We start from the raw sequence: 12,224 nt of genomic DNA on the forward strand, positions 1-12,224 counted from the left end.
AAATAAAGAATAAAGAAAGCAGACAATTAACAAAATTAAAACTCCAGTACTTATCCTTGGGAGAACTAGGGAGTTAACCCATCACACACCTCAATGCATGTCATTATATCCCCTCTGTCAGTTTAGTATTCTCAGGCAGGGGATTTCTTTTGAAGGAAAAAGTCAGCTTGGTGGAAAGGCGAGGAGTTGGCAAGCAGGAATATAAATATATATATATATATATATGTATGTATATGTATATATGTATATATATAGGTGTGTATATGTCTGTGTATGTATGTGTATATAAATAATGTGTATGTACATGCATATATACATGTATATATACAAGTATATGTGTAATTACATATATGTATAAGCACATATATACAAAAATATATCTATATACCATTACGTATCTATTTCCTTGTAAATTTCACATATGGAATTTTTTTTTTATTTCAAAAGCTTGTATAGGGAAAAGGAGTTGGAAAGCACATCTTAACATGTCTTTTAAAATGAAGGTCATTTATAATCTCAGACCAGATTCTTGATCATCAAAATCAATGATGATTGCTTCATCACTGACATGAGTCAGGATGATCTAGCATTAACTCTGAAGGACAATTATTTCTTTTTTTTTTAATCCAAATCAAGATGTTTTCTTGAAAATGCTTCCCTTATGTATGTAAGGATGATCAGCCCTCGGAAAAATGCCTATTTGGAGAGCCATAGCAGTTGGTTTCCTATTCGTTGTCCGTACAGTATTTCAGGTCCCTCTACTGGCTCAGCTCTAGGAGAATTCTTTTCTGAAATTCACTGTTGAGCAATTTCTCTTTCTAAATCAGAATTTTTGATCCGAATTTGTGGATGACTCCCCCTTCCTCAGCACTACTTCATATCATTCCTTGGATAAACTGCAATGACTGCCGCTGGTGGTGATAGAGCAAGCAACCGTCGGTATGGTGATGCCACTAGTCCTGTATTTGTATACAGAGCTAATGAATCTTCGTTGCCAAGCACAACGGTCTAACTTACAGTATTTTGCTACAATGATCTTGAAAAACTGAAAGTTAGTTTTTCAAAAGCTGACAAAACATTCATAAGGCATATAGTCTTTAATCATGATTTAAATCGTGGCAGAGAGGAAAGAAAAAAAATTAGCAGTGGAATTTCTCAGAGTATTTTCTTACTTCCCAAGCCTTATTTTCTACTAATTAATCAAACACATAAGTGTAGTTTTATAAACAGTATATACCACTCTTCAAATTCAAGAATTACATTATGAATTTTTTCTCTTTTGGAAAAATAGAATTACATATTTGAATTCTACTTATATTATTTTCCCAGAAAATTGTCAGTAGTTTGATTGTCTAACTCATTCAAGAAGGCTCTTGTTCCTTTTAATGTCCATCTGCGTAAAGTTTTAAAATCCATGAAATCCAGAAATTGATATGTTATTCTCTTATTCTAATCCTGTGAGTTTTCAAATTGGAAAAAGAAAGAGAATAGAAATTGAAACTATTGAAGAGAAAGGAATATAATAGATCTGGTAGGGCAGAGCAAGTACTGTATTTTCTCAAGAAGAAGAAACTTTTGTTTGAAGTCATCTTGCCCAAGGACAGCCACACTGGAACCCAAAAAAAGCATAAAAAGAAAAACCATGAGGGCTTTTCATTAAAACATTCACATTCTGGCTAATAAGGAAACTCAGGCTTTTCAAGACATTGTTTACCTTCCATAATATCAGAGAGATAGAGTTGTCATTTAGAAAATTTCTGAATCATTCTCTCCCAAAGAAAACAACTATTTATAGTTTGACAATGATCCAGTTCAGGAAATATAGGATATTTAGAATGGAGCTACTGTTGTCTTTCCCAGAGCTTTGTCAGAATCTCTTGAGGTCCACCTTTAGTGGAATATGTGATAAATCTTTGTTTTAAGCATATTTGGAGTAATTATTTCTCATAAAGCTGGAGAGTTCTAATTTTAATCCATTTTTTTTTGGAATTTGTGACACTCTTTTTACTCTTTTTTACTTACCTCATATTTAAAATGATTACCAATACAATGTGAGATCCTCCAGAGCTGAGACTGTTTTGCCTTTCTTTATATTACCAGTGCCTTGTACACAGTAAATACTTAATAAGTGTTTTTTGAGTGACTGACTGATTGATTAAAAAAGAAACTTCCTATACTCCAAATCAAAACAATTTTAAGTGAATGTGAATTGAAATTCATTTTATCCTGAAGAGGTTTGTGGCACTCCTTAACATCAAAGAGCACAGGTTCTGGACTCAGAATACCTGGGTTCAAATTCTGTTTCTAATATTCACTAAGTGAATTTTACACTATGAGTGTGACCTTGGACAAGTCATCTAAGCTTCCTGAGATCTAGTTTTATCTTCTGTTAATTAAGGATATTGAACTAAATGACTTCTGAGGCTGCTTTCATCTCAAGGTCTATGATCTTATGACTTCCTGGAAATTCTCTGGGATGTTGTAAAACCATGATAGGAAAATCACTGTGCGAAAAGGTTGTTAATGCCCCTGTCACCTGGGCTACTCTCTGAAGTCATGGAGGCACCTTTATCTTCACACTCATAAAGGACACACTTGTATTCTTAAATGTCCACTGGACTTTTTTCTTTTCATATACTATATAGAGTTTACTCCCATATCATTCAGTGTCTTAGACTATACAACTTGTTTCCCTATAATATAATTTAATATAATTACAGAACTAGATTACTATTTTTTTAAATTGTTTTTCTGCATTTCAAGAAACATAAGGAGAAAAATTGAAAAGCCCTACGAGTTCTAATCATTACAGACCGTTTAAGAATTAACACAAAAGAACAATGATGCCATCTAGTGGTCAAATTTAAGACAGTTGCAAACATTGAGGAGAAAAATGGCCCTATTATTTTGTGGGATTGTGTACCTAGAAGCTCACCACTTGAAAAATAGGTATGAAATTAAAGAATTGGGTTTAAAATTACGTAGTCTCTCTCTTGATTGCTAAAGACCTCCTTGGAACTCTAAACCTGGCCTCTGAAAACCCATTACAAGCTTCAACTTCACACTTTCTTGTCCTCTCCTTTCTTCTCCCCTCATTCTCAGATAAAAAATAATGATGAACTAACAAATGTATCTTTCTAATTCTGATAAGATAGATTTTGTGTAGCTTCTATTGAACATGTACAGTTATCCCTTCTACATTGCAACTTTCCCCATCATGGTTTTGATATATTGCAAGTTAGCATAAAAAAAAATGGGAATTTGGGGGGAATTTTGCAGAAGCTGCAGATGAAATGCAAAGGCCAGCAGATAACACAGAAAAAATTTAGAAACACATAAATGCATAAAATGTATGTATAGCATTGTATAATATCAACCCAAATTTTACAATAAGGTACTGTAAACATCCCATAAAAGACAAAGAAAAAATTCAGAATTCTTCTCTTGTAACAAAGGGAGGGCCAGAAATTTTTACGCAAATTTTCCAGATTGAGAGGGCACTGTACCCTGAACCTCCGTGATGCATAAGAGACTACTCTATATGTGTGCAGATGTGCAAGGACGCAGTAAGTATATTTGACAATCTGAAGCATCCTCAGCTGTCAGCAGAGTATCCTCATCAAGATAAGTAGTCTGGGAAAGTTCCCCAAGACATTCAGGCTGCTAGCTGGGGGCACCCAGTCCACTCTTTTTTTTTTATTTCTATAGCCTTTTAATGGTTTAAAAAAGCATGTTCTTCAATACAACCCTGTGGGAGTGGGGAATGCAGGATTATTAGCCCCAGTTTACTGAGGCTCGGGCTATGAAGCTTACCCAGGGTCTCACAGCTAATAAATATTGGAGCTGAGATTTGAACTGCTGATTCTGGAACTAGATGCCCTTTCCACCACACCACTCTGTGGATGAGACACAGACCACCCTGTGTCTCATCCACATGAAGTAGATGTCTCTGGGAAGGGGAGAGGAGATTACTCCCTCCATGGAGGAGATGGGAGTGAAGAGGGTATGACTATAATCACAACATTGGAAGACGTTGTAGGCAGAAGTCAAAGTTGAGATCCCCGTCATAGCACCTTCCATCTCTGTGTCTTTGAACTGGCTCCCTGTCATGCCTACAAGACATTTCCACCTCACCTCCACCTCTTAGAATCTCTCATTTCTTCTAGAACTCTGCTCAGGTACCCCCCTCTATATAAAGCTTTTCCTGATCTCCTACCAGCCAGGGTCCTGCTGCTCAATTTTACTTTACATAGATTTTGCTTTATTTATTTATATATTTATCTCCCCTAAGAGAATGTCATCCTTGAGGGCAGGAACCTGTCTTTGGAGCTTCAGTATAGTGCCTCCCACATGGTAGGAGCTTAATAAATGCTTGTTAATTGATTGATAGCATCATAGAAGGTAGAGCTGAAAGGGCCCTTAGACACCATCTAACCCACCCTATAGGTGAGGAAGTGAAGGCACAGAGAGGAAGTGACTTGCCCAAGGTCACACAACGGGAAGGAGAAGATGTTCATATAATAATAGTTAGCATTTTTGTGGTGTTTTTTTTTTTTAAACATGTGTTTTTAAAACTTTGGGTTTCAAATTTTCTCTCTTCCTCCTTCCCCACCCACCTTCATTGAAAAGGCAAGCAACTCAATATAGGTTATACATGTGCAGTTATACAAAACACTTCCATAGTAGACATGCTGTGAAAAACTAACTATTTCCCTTAATCCTATCCTGCCCTCCCCCATTTATTCTATTCTTTCTTTTGACCCTGTCCCTCCTCAGAAGTATTTGCTTCTGATTACCCCCTTTCCCATTCTGCCCTCCTCTCTATCATCCCCCTACTTTCTTATCCCCTTTCTCCCCTGTTTTCCTATAGGGTAAGACAGATTTCCATACTGAATTGAGTGTGTATGTTATTCCCTCCTTAAGTCAAATCCTATGAGAATAAGATTCACTCATTCCCTCTTACCTTCCCCCGTTTCTCCTTTACTGTAAGAGCCTTTTCTTTTCTGTTTTTTTGTGAGACAATTTACCCTGTTCTACCTCTCCCTTTCTCCATCTCCTAGTATAATCCTCTCTCACCCCTTAATTTTATTCTCCAGATATGACCCCTTCATCTTCAACTCACCCTGTGCCCTCTGTCTATCTATCTATCTATCTATTTATCTATCTATCTATCTATCTGTCTATCTATCTATCTATCTATACATATATATATATATATATACATACATATAATTTTTCCCTCCAACTACCCTAATACTGACAAAGGTCTCATAAGTTACAAATATCATTTTTCCATGCAGGAATGTAAACAGTTCAACCTTAATAAGTCTCTTATGATTCCTCTTTCCTATTCACCTCTTCATGTTCCACTTGAGTCTTATATTTAAAAGTCAAATTTTCTATTCAACTCTGGTCTTTTCATCAAGAATGTTTGAAAGTCCTCTATTTCACTGAATGACCATTTTTTCCCCTAAAGGATTTTACTTAGTTTTGCTGGGTAGGTGATTCTTGGTTGTAATCCTATCTCCTTTGCCCTCCTGAATATTATTTTCCATGCCCTGCGGTCCCTTGATGTAGAAACTGCTAAATCTTGTGTTATCCTGATTGTGTTTCCACAATATTTGAATTGTTTCTTTCTGGCTGCTTGTAATATTTGCTCCTTGACCTGGGAACTCTGGAATTTGGCTACAATATTCCTAGGAGTTTTCCTTTGGGGATCTCTTTCAGGAGGAGATTGGTGGATTCTTTCGATTTCTATTTTGCCCTCTGGTTCTAAAATATCAGCACAGTTTTCCTTGATAATTTCTTGAAAGATGATGTCTAGGCTCTTTTTTTGATCATGGCTTTCAGATAGTCCAATAATTTTTAAATTCTGTCTCCTGGATCTATTTTCCAGGTCAGTTGTTTTTCCAATGAGACATTTCACATTGTTTTCTAATTTTTCATTCTTTTGGATTTGTTTTTACAATGTCTTGATTTCTCATAAAGTCACTAGCTTCCAATTGCTCTATTCTAATTTTTAAGGAAGTATTTTCTTCAGTAAGCTTTTGGATTTCGTTTTCCATTTGGCCAACTTTGCTTTTTAAGGCATTCTTCTCCTCATTGGCTTTTTGGACCTCTTTTGCCATTTGGTTTAGGCTATTTTTTAAGGTATTATTTTCTTCAGTATTTTTTTGGGTCTCCTTTAGCAAGCTGTTGACTTGTTTTTCATGATTTTCTTGCATCACTCTCAGTTTTTCCTCTATTTCTCTTATTTGCTTCTCAAAATCCCTTTTGAGCTCTTCCAAGGCCTAGGACTGATTCATATTTTTCTTGGGGGCTTTGGATGTAGGAGCTTTGACTTTGTTGTCTTCTTCTGGTTGTATGTTTTGATCTTCTTTGTCACCAAAGTAAGATAATATACTCTGAATCTTTTTTCGATGCTTACTCATGATCCCGGCCAATTACTTGAGTTTTAAACTCTGTTAAAGTAAGAGTCTGCTTCCAATATGGAGAATGTACTGTCCCAAGTTTCGGGGCTTTGTACAGCTGTTTTCAGAGATACTTTTAGGGACCTGTAAATTTTCAGTTCTTCCAAGGTGGTATGATAAGGGGCAAGGTGTTTCCTCTCCACCTCCATAACAAGCTCCACCATGCCAGCGCTCTTCCTCGCCCCAGGACTCCCCTCAGAACTGTGACCCAGATCTAAGAACAGGCAGTGCAAGAGATTCCTGCCTCAGCACTGGCAAAGAGATCCCTGTAATCCCCCTCTGATCAGCCACTCGATTCCGCCTCAGTCTGTGGGCCGGAAGCTCAGGAGGCAGCTGCTTCCCCAGAGGCTGCGCTTGGGACTTGCAGCTGAGACCTAACTCCTTCTCTCACCACAGTCACAGACTTTTCCCACTGACCTTCTAAGTTGTCTTTGGCATTCAGGGGTTGATAAGTCTGGAAACCGCCACAGCTGCCTGCAATTCAGTCCTCTGAGGCCTGCTCCAGTTTTGCTGCGGCCTGCGCGCCCACGCCGAACTGCGCTCCTCTCCCAGCCCAGCGTGATATACCTTTCTGATCAACCATCCAGGTTGTCTTCAGCTGGAAATTTGTTTCACTCTGTCTCTTTGTGGGTTCTGCTGCTTTAGAATTTGTTTAGAGCCATTTTTTTACAGGTATTTGGAGGGGTTTGGGGGAGAGCTTAAGCAAGTCACTGCTTTCCCTCTGCCATCTTGGCTCCGCTCCCCCAGCCCGCTCTTAAAGGTGGTCTTTTCAACCCCTTTCCCATCATTCTATGGGAGGTCTCACTGTGTTTTGCAATCCTTTCTCAACTGGAGGACTGTTCAGAAAAACCAAAACCTCAAGACTTAGCCATCTCCCACATCCAGAATATTCAATTATGGTTTATTTCTTTAATTCAGTTCAACAGACACTCATTACACACTTTGTGAAGGAAACTGGGAATATGAAGAGAAAAATGAAAAAAAAAACAATTTTTACCCTCAAGAAGTTTAAAATTCTTTTGGAAAGATGCAACATGGGCCCAAACACACAAATACAAGAGAGTTTGAATAGGGGAAAAGAGGAGCTTTTCTAAGAAGAAATGTTACTTGAACTGAGTTTTGAGGGAACAAAGGATTCTAAGAGGTGGAGGTGAGAAAGGGATCAATCCAGGCACTGGGGAGAGCCAGTGCAAAGGCATTCAGTTCTGTGGCAGAAGGATTATTGAGTTCAGGAAATGGCTTGTGGTCTTGTTCCTATGGAACACTGAGTGAGTGAAGGGGAAACAAGGAAAGTGTGAAATGTTTGAAAAGGAAAGTAGGGGCTTGACTATGAATATGTTTGTTTCTAACTTTCATGAGAGACAATGTGGGGTAGTGGATAAAGAGGTAGCTTCGTAGACAGGAAATTCTGGATTTAAATCTCTCCTATGAGACATACTGGCAAGTCACTTAACCACATAGTACTCTAGTCTAGGCAACTGTCTGTAAGATTCTAAGTTACTTAGAAGGCATGGACCAGAGTTGAGTAAAGGAGTTTTTCTCACCCAGGAGTTCTCTACAAAAATGAAATCACAAGCTCAGTCTCTATCTCCAGCATATCCAAGACAAGAAGATGTGGGCTATTTTGGCTGGATGTGTATGTACTATTGATCACAGACCCTCATTTATTATAGAAGTCCATATTTGAGAAGAATGTAAAGGAGAAGAAACAAGAGGAAAATCATACTTCAGTTTTTATTGTGATCCCAATTTTCTGTTGAAAGTATAGTGCTGAATCAGTCTCAATGGGTTTATATAATGATTGAAGTTTAATTCCAATTCTGATATAATCAACAACCATTTATTCAGTTCTTGCTATGTGTAAAGTATGGTGCTTTGTACTCCCTTACTGAGGAAGAGGAGAGATAACTTTGGGCTGCTGAGGGGATGAGGATAGGATAATGAATACCCAAAGGAAAAATAGCTCTACAGTGACATACTTGCCATGATTTCTAATTGGTGTGGACCTTCTGTCTACCACTGCATATTGCAGTCTTTCTATGACTTGGTAGATGGTCTTCTTGAATGATTGCAGTAAAAGAAAATTCATCACCTAATTGGCCAGTCTCTAGTAATGAGTTTCCGTGTGTGTGTGTGTGTGTGTGTGTGTGTGTGTGTGTGTACTTTAAATTTCAATTAACAAGCACTTTTTTCCTTTTTCCCTTCTTCTTCCAGCACCCCACCTCCCCCCCATTTAAAAAACAACCTATGCATGGTCAAACAAATCATTCCTCTACTGGTCATGTCCAAAAAGGGATGTCTCACTTTGTAGCTTGAGTCCTTCACCTCTGTTAAGAAGTAGGTAGCATGTTTCATCACCAGTCTTCTGGTATTATGGATGGTCATTGCATTGATCAGAGTTTTCAGATCTTTCACTAGCTAAGTGGTGAAGCATATAGAGAGCTGAGCCCAGAGTCAGGATAGATCTGAGTTCAAATCTGACCGCAGCTACTTACTAGCTTTGTGAATCCAGGCAAGTTCTTAATATCAGTCTACCTTAGTTTCCTCATGTGTAAAATGGGGTATTAGCACGTAAGGATCAAGTGAGATGATAATTGTAGTGTTTGGTACATAGTAAGTGCTATACAAATGTTAGCTATAATTATTATTATCTGTTTCTTTCTTTTATAATGTTGTTATTGCATAAGTTGCTCTGGTTCTGCTTGCTTCATTCTGCATTACTTCATACAACAACCCCTAGGCTTCTCTAAAACTTTCCCTTTTAGCCATTTCTTGAGGACATTTCTTGGTTTGTATTGCATCACATTCATATACTATAATTTGTTCATCCATTCCCTAATTGATGGATATGATGGATTTGTTTGAACTTAGCCTAACAATAATAATAATAATAATAATTTAATACCTACCTTGCAGGATTATTTTGTGAGGATCAAATGAGATAATATTTGTAAAAAGTACTTAGTAGAGTGCCTGTCACATAGTAGATGCTACGTAAATGCTTATTCCCTTCCTCACTTTAAGTTTTGCAAAATGCTTTATAAAAATTATCTCATTTGATCCTCACAACAACACTGCAAGATAAATGCTATTACTGTCATCCCCATTTTACAGCTGAGGAAACTGAGGCAGACAAAGTTGAAGTGATTTGGGTTTATATGTGCACAAATAGGGATAGTGGCAGAGAGAAAAATGAAAAAAAAAGATTAAAATTTGTTTGTGTTACTGCCTCCAATTCTAAACTGTACATAGACCAAAGTAATTTGAGATTTGGGAGGAAACTTAGACCTTTCCTTACAAGGAAAGTGATTCAAAATCTGTAGACTAATTGGAAGTATCATAAGGTAATATAGTTGGATATATAGATCAAGAACTAGGAGGGACCTTAGAGTTCATCTAGTTCAACCCCTTAATTTTACAGATGAGGAAATTAAAGCCCATAGAGGTTAAGTGACTTTAGTCACATTGTGACTATAAGTTCAGAAGTCTATCCACTGTGCCATACTACCTCTCACATCTTCCCTTCCATTTTAAGGACATGTGGCAGAAAGCCATCAGATGAGCCTGAGCCAGCATAAATGAAGAAAAAAAAAAAAGAACAAAATTTGTATGTTGGGAAGAGAGAAGATAGCTCCCTAAATCCCCCTTTTATTGTCCAACTAGTCCCATCTGGGAGAGAAAACTACACTATTAATAACAGAGCAGTGGGTTCTGGCATCAATTTCACTTGTTTCCTATTCCCACAACTCTCCTACCCACACCCATTACTCTCCCACCCCACCCCACCTAAGAATTCAATCTTTTCTAATGTCTGTAGACTTTTCCCGGAGCTATGCAAGAATCTATTTATAACTGGGAGAGATCAACTTGGTCCCTGAGTGACCTGCAGACTCATTCACTGAGAACATTCCAGGCTGATTTGGTGGATGCACACTAGTGCTGTTAAGGTGTCTCTTGAGGAAGAAAATTATGAAGTGAGAAGCAGGAACCATAGCTGTTGCAAGAATGAGAGCTACTTTTAATCATGCTATCAATCATTCTCCAAACATGTGACTCATTCAGGAAATGCAGAGCATTTGGGAACACTGGCAAAAGCAGACACTGATTTTTTCTGCTAGTGAAATGCCAGGCACATTCAAGTTCTTTGATTGTCCATATCTTCCCATTCCCTCCCTCTATCCTCCAGTGTAATTTAATCCATTGATTTAGGAGATTTTGAAACAATTGGCTATGGAGACATATGCCTTCCCTGCTCCCCACTCCAAATCCAGTGGTTCAATGGTTCCATTGAGGATTATTAGCCTAGAGAGAAGACTTTTGGGCTGTGAAAAGAGGGAGACATTACACCTGAAGGCTATCGCCTGGATGAAAGATTCAATTAGTTCTGCTTAGCTCCAGAAGGCAAAATTAAGAGCAGTGGTTCAAAGTTGTCAAGAAGCAAAGTTAGCCTTGAGGTAAGGAAATCTTCCAACAATTAGAGCTAATCAAAAGGTGAACAGACTGCCTCAAAAGGTAGTAGGTTCCTCTTTACTGGATGTATTTAAGCAAAAAGGGCTCTTGTTCAGTGACCGATTCAGGGAAGACTGGATTAGATAGCCTTTGAGGCCCATCATAACTCTGATATCCTATTAACATTAAGAGCCAAGTGAAAATACAGACAATAGTTAAACAGATGGATTATTTCTTTGCCTATTTTATATCATCATCATCAAAAACAACAACAACAACAATAATGTTAAACATCCCCAATGGAGCCAATGGGTTTGGAGTTTGGGGTAGGAAGCATATGTCTCCATCAAGGGTATATATCTCCATTGCTTATTATCATTATTTTTAATTATATATAATACTATTACATGGTATAATAGCATTAATAATAATTTACACATATTATAATAACCAAATGTCTAAATAATTAACTTTATAAGAGATTCGGGCTCAATTTGATACCCAACTCATTGATATTTTATGTACAGAGATGGGAGCATTTTTGCCTTTGTAAATACAATGACAACCTAATGTTCCACAGATAGTCATTCAGCTATTAGTCAGTTACTAAGTTAGAGACTAAATCCAAACATTAGTCAGTTGTATTATCATAAGCTAAGTAACACTGATAGGTTAGGCTAAAAAAAAAAGAAAAAAGTATCACATCAGAGGAGGGTTATCAGTGCTCATAGTCTGGCAGGAGTAAACTGTTAGATGATCATACATTTCACTACTTTAAGGATCTGTGATTTCACCAGTGTGAGTATTCCCTTGGCAACTGGGTAGAAGAGCTCTGAGCACTGCTGTGCAAAAAATTCATCACCCTGCTGCCAACCTGGTGACGCCTCTCTCCAAATTTAGAGACACTGCTCCCCAGACTACAAGCATATATAATCTGTTTCCAGACCCACATTCAAGGCTTTCACACTTGTAGGACCTGTCAGAGTTTTGGCTCTGCTGACGAAGTTTTTGAGAAGGCAGGGCCACCTCCCAACTGCAATGAGTCATCAAAAGGAGGACATTAGTGGAGGGAAAGATCATTTTTGGTAAAAATTTACATACCATAATTCTATTTTCATAGTCCAATAAATCATTTATTGAAAACATTTATCAGACAATTAAAAAAAGCAAAGCAACCAAGAATTACAGTACTTTGCATTAATGTACTCTCAGCATACTTCCTTACTCACTACATTGCCTAATGGATTTACTTAGCCTATCATGGTACCATTATATTTCATTTAATGTTTCATGTCAAGGAAAAAA

The sequence above is a fragment of the Vombatus ursinus genome, unplaced genomic scaffold (assembly GCF_900497805.2).
Source record: "Vombatus ursinus unplaced genomic scaffold, bare-nosed wombat genome assembly UNPS02014784.1, whole genome shotgun sequence".
Classification (NCBI taxonomy): Eukaryota; Metazoa; Chordata; class Mammalia; order Diprotodontia; family Vombatidae; genus Vombatus; species Vombatus ursinus.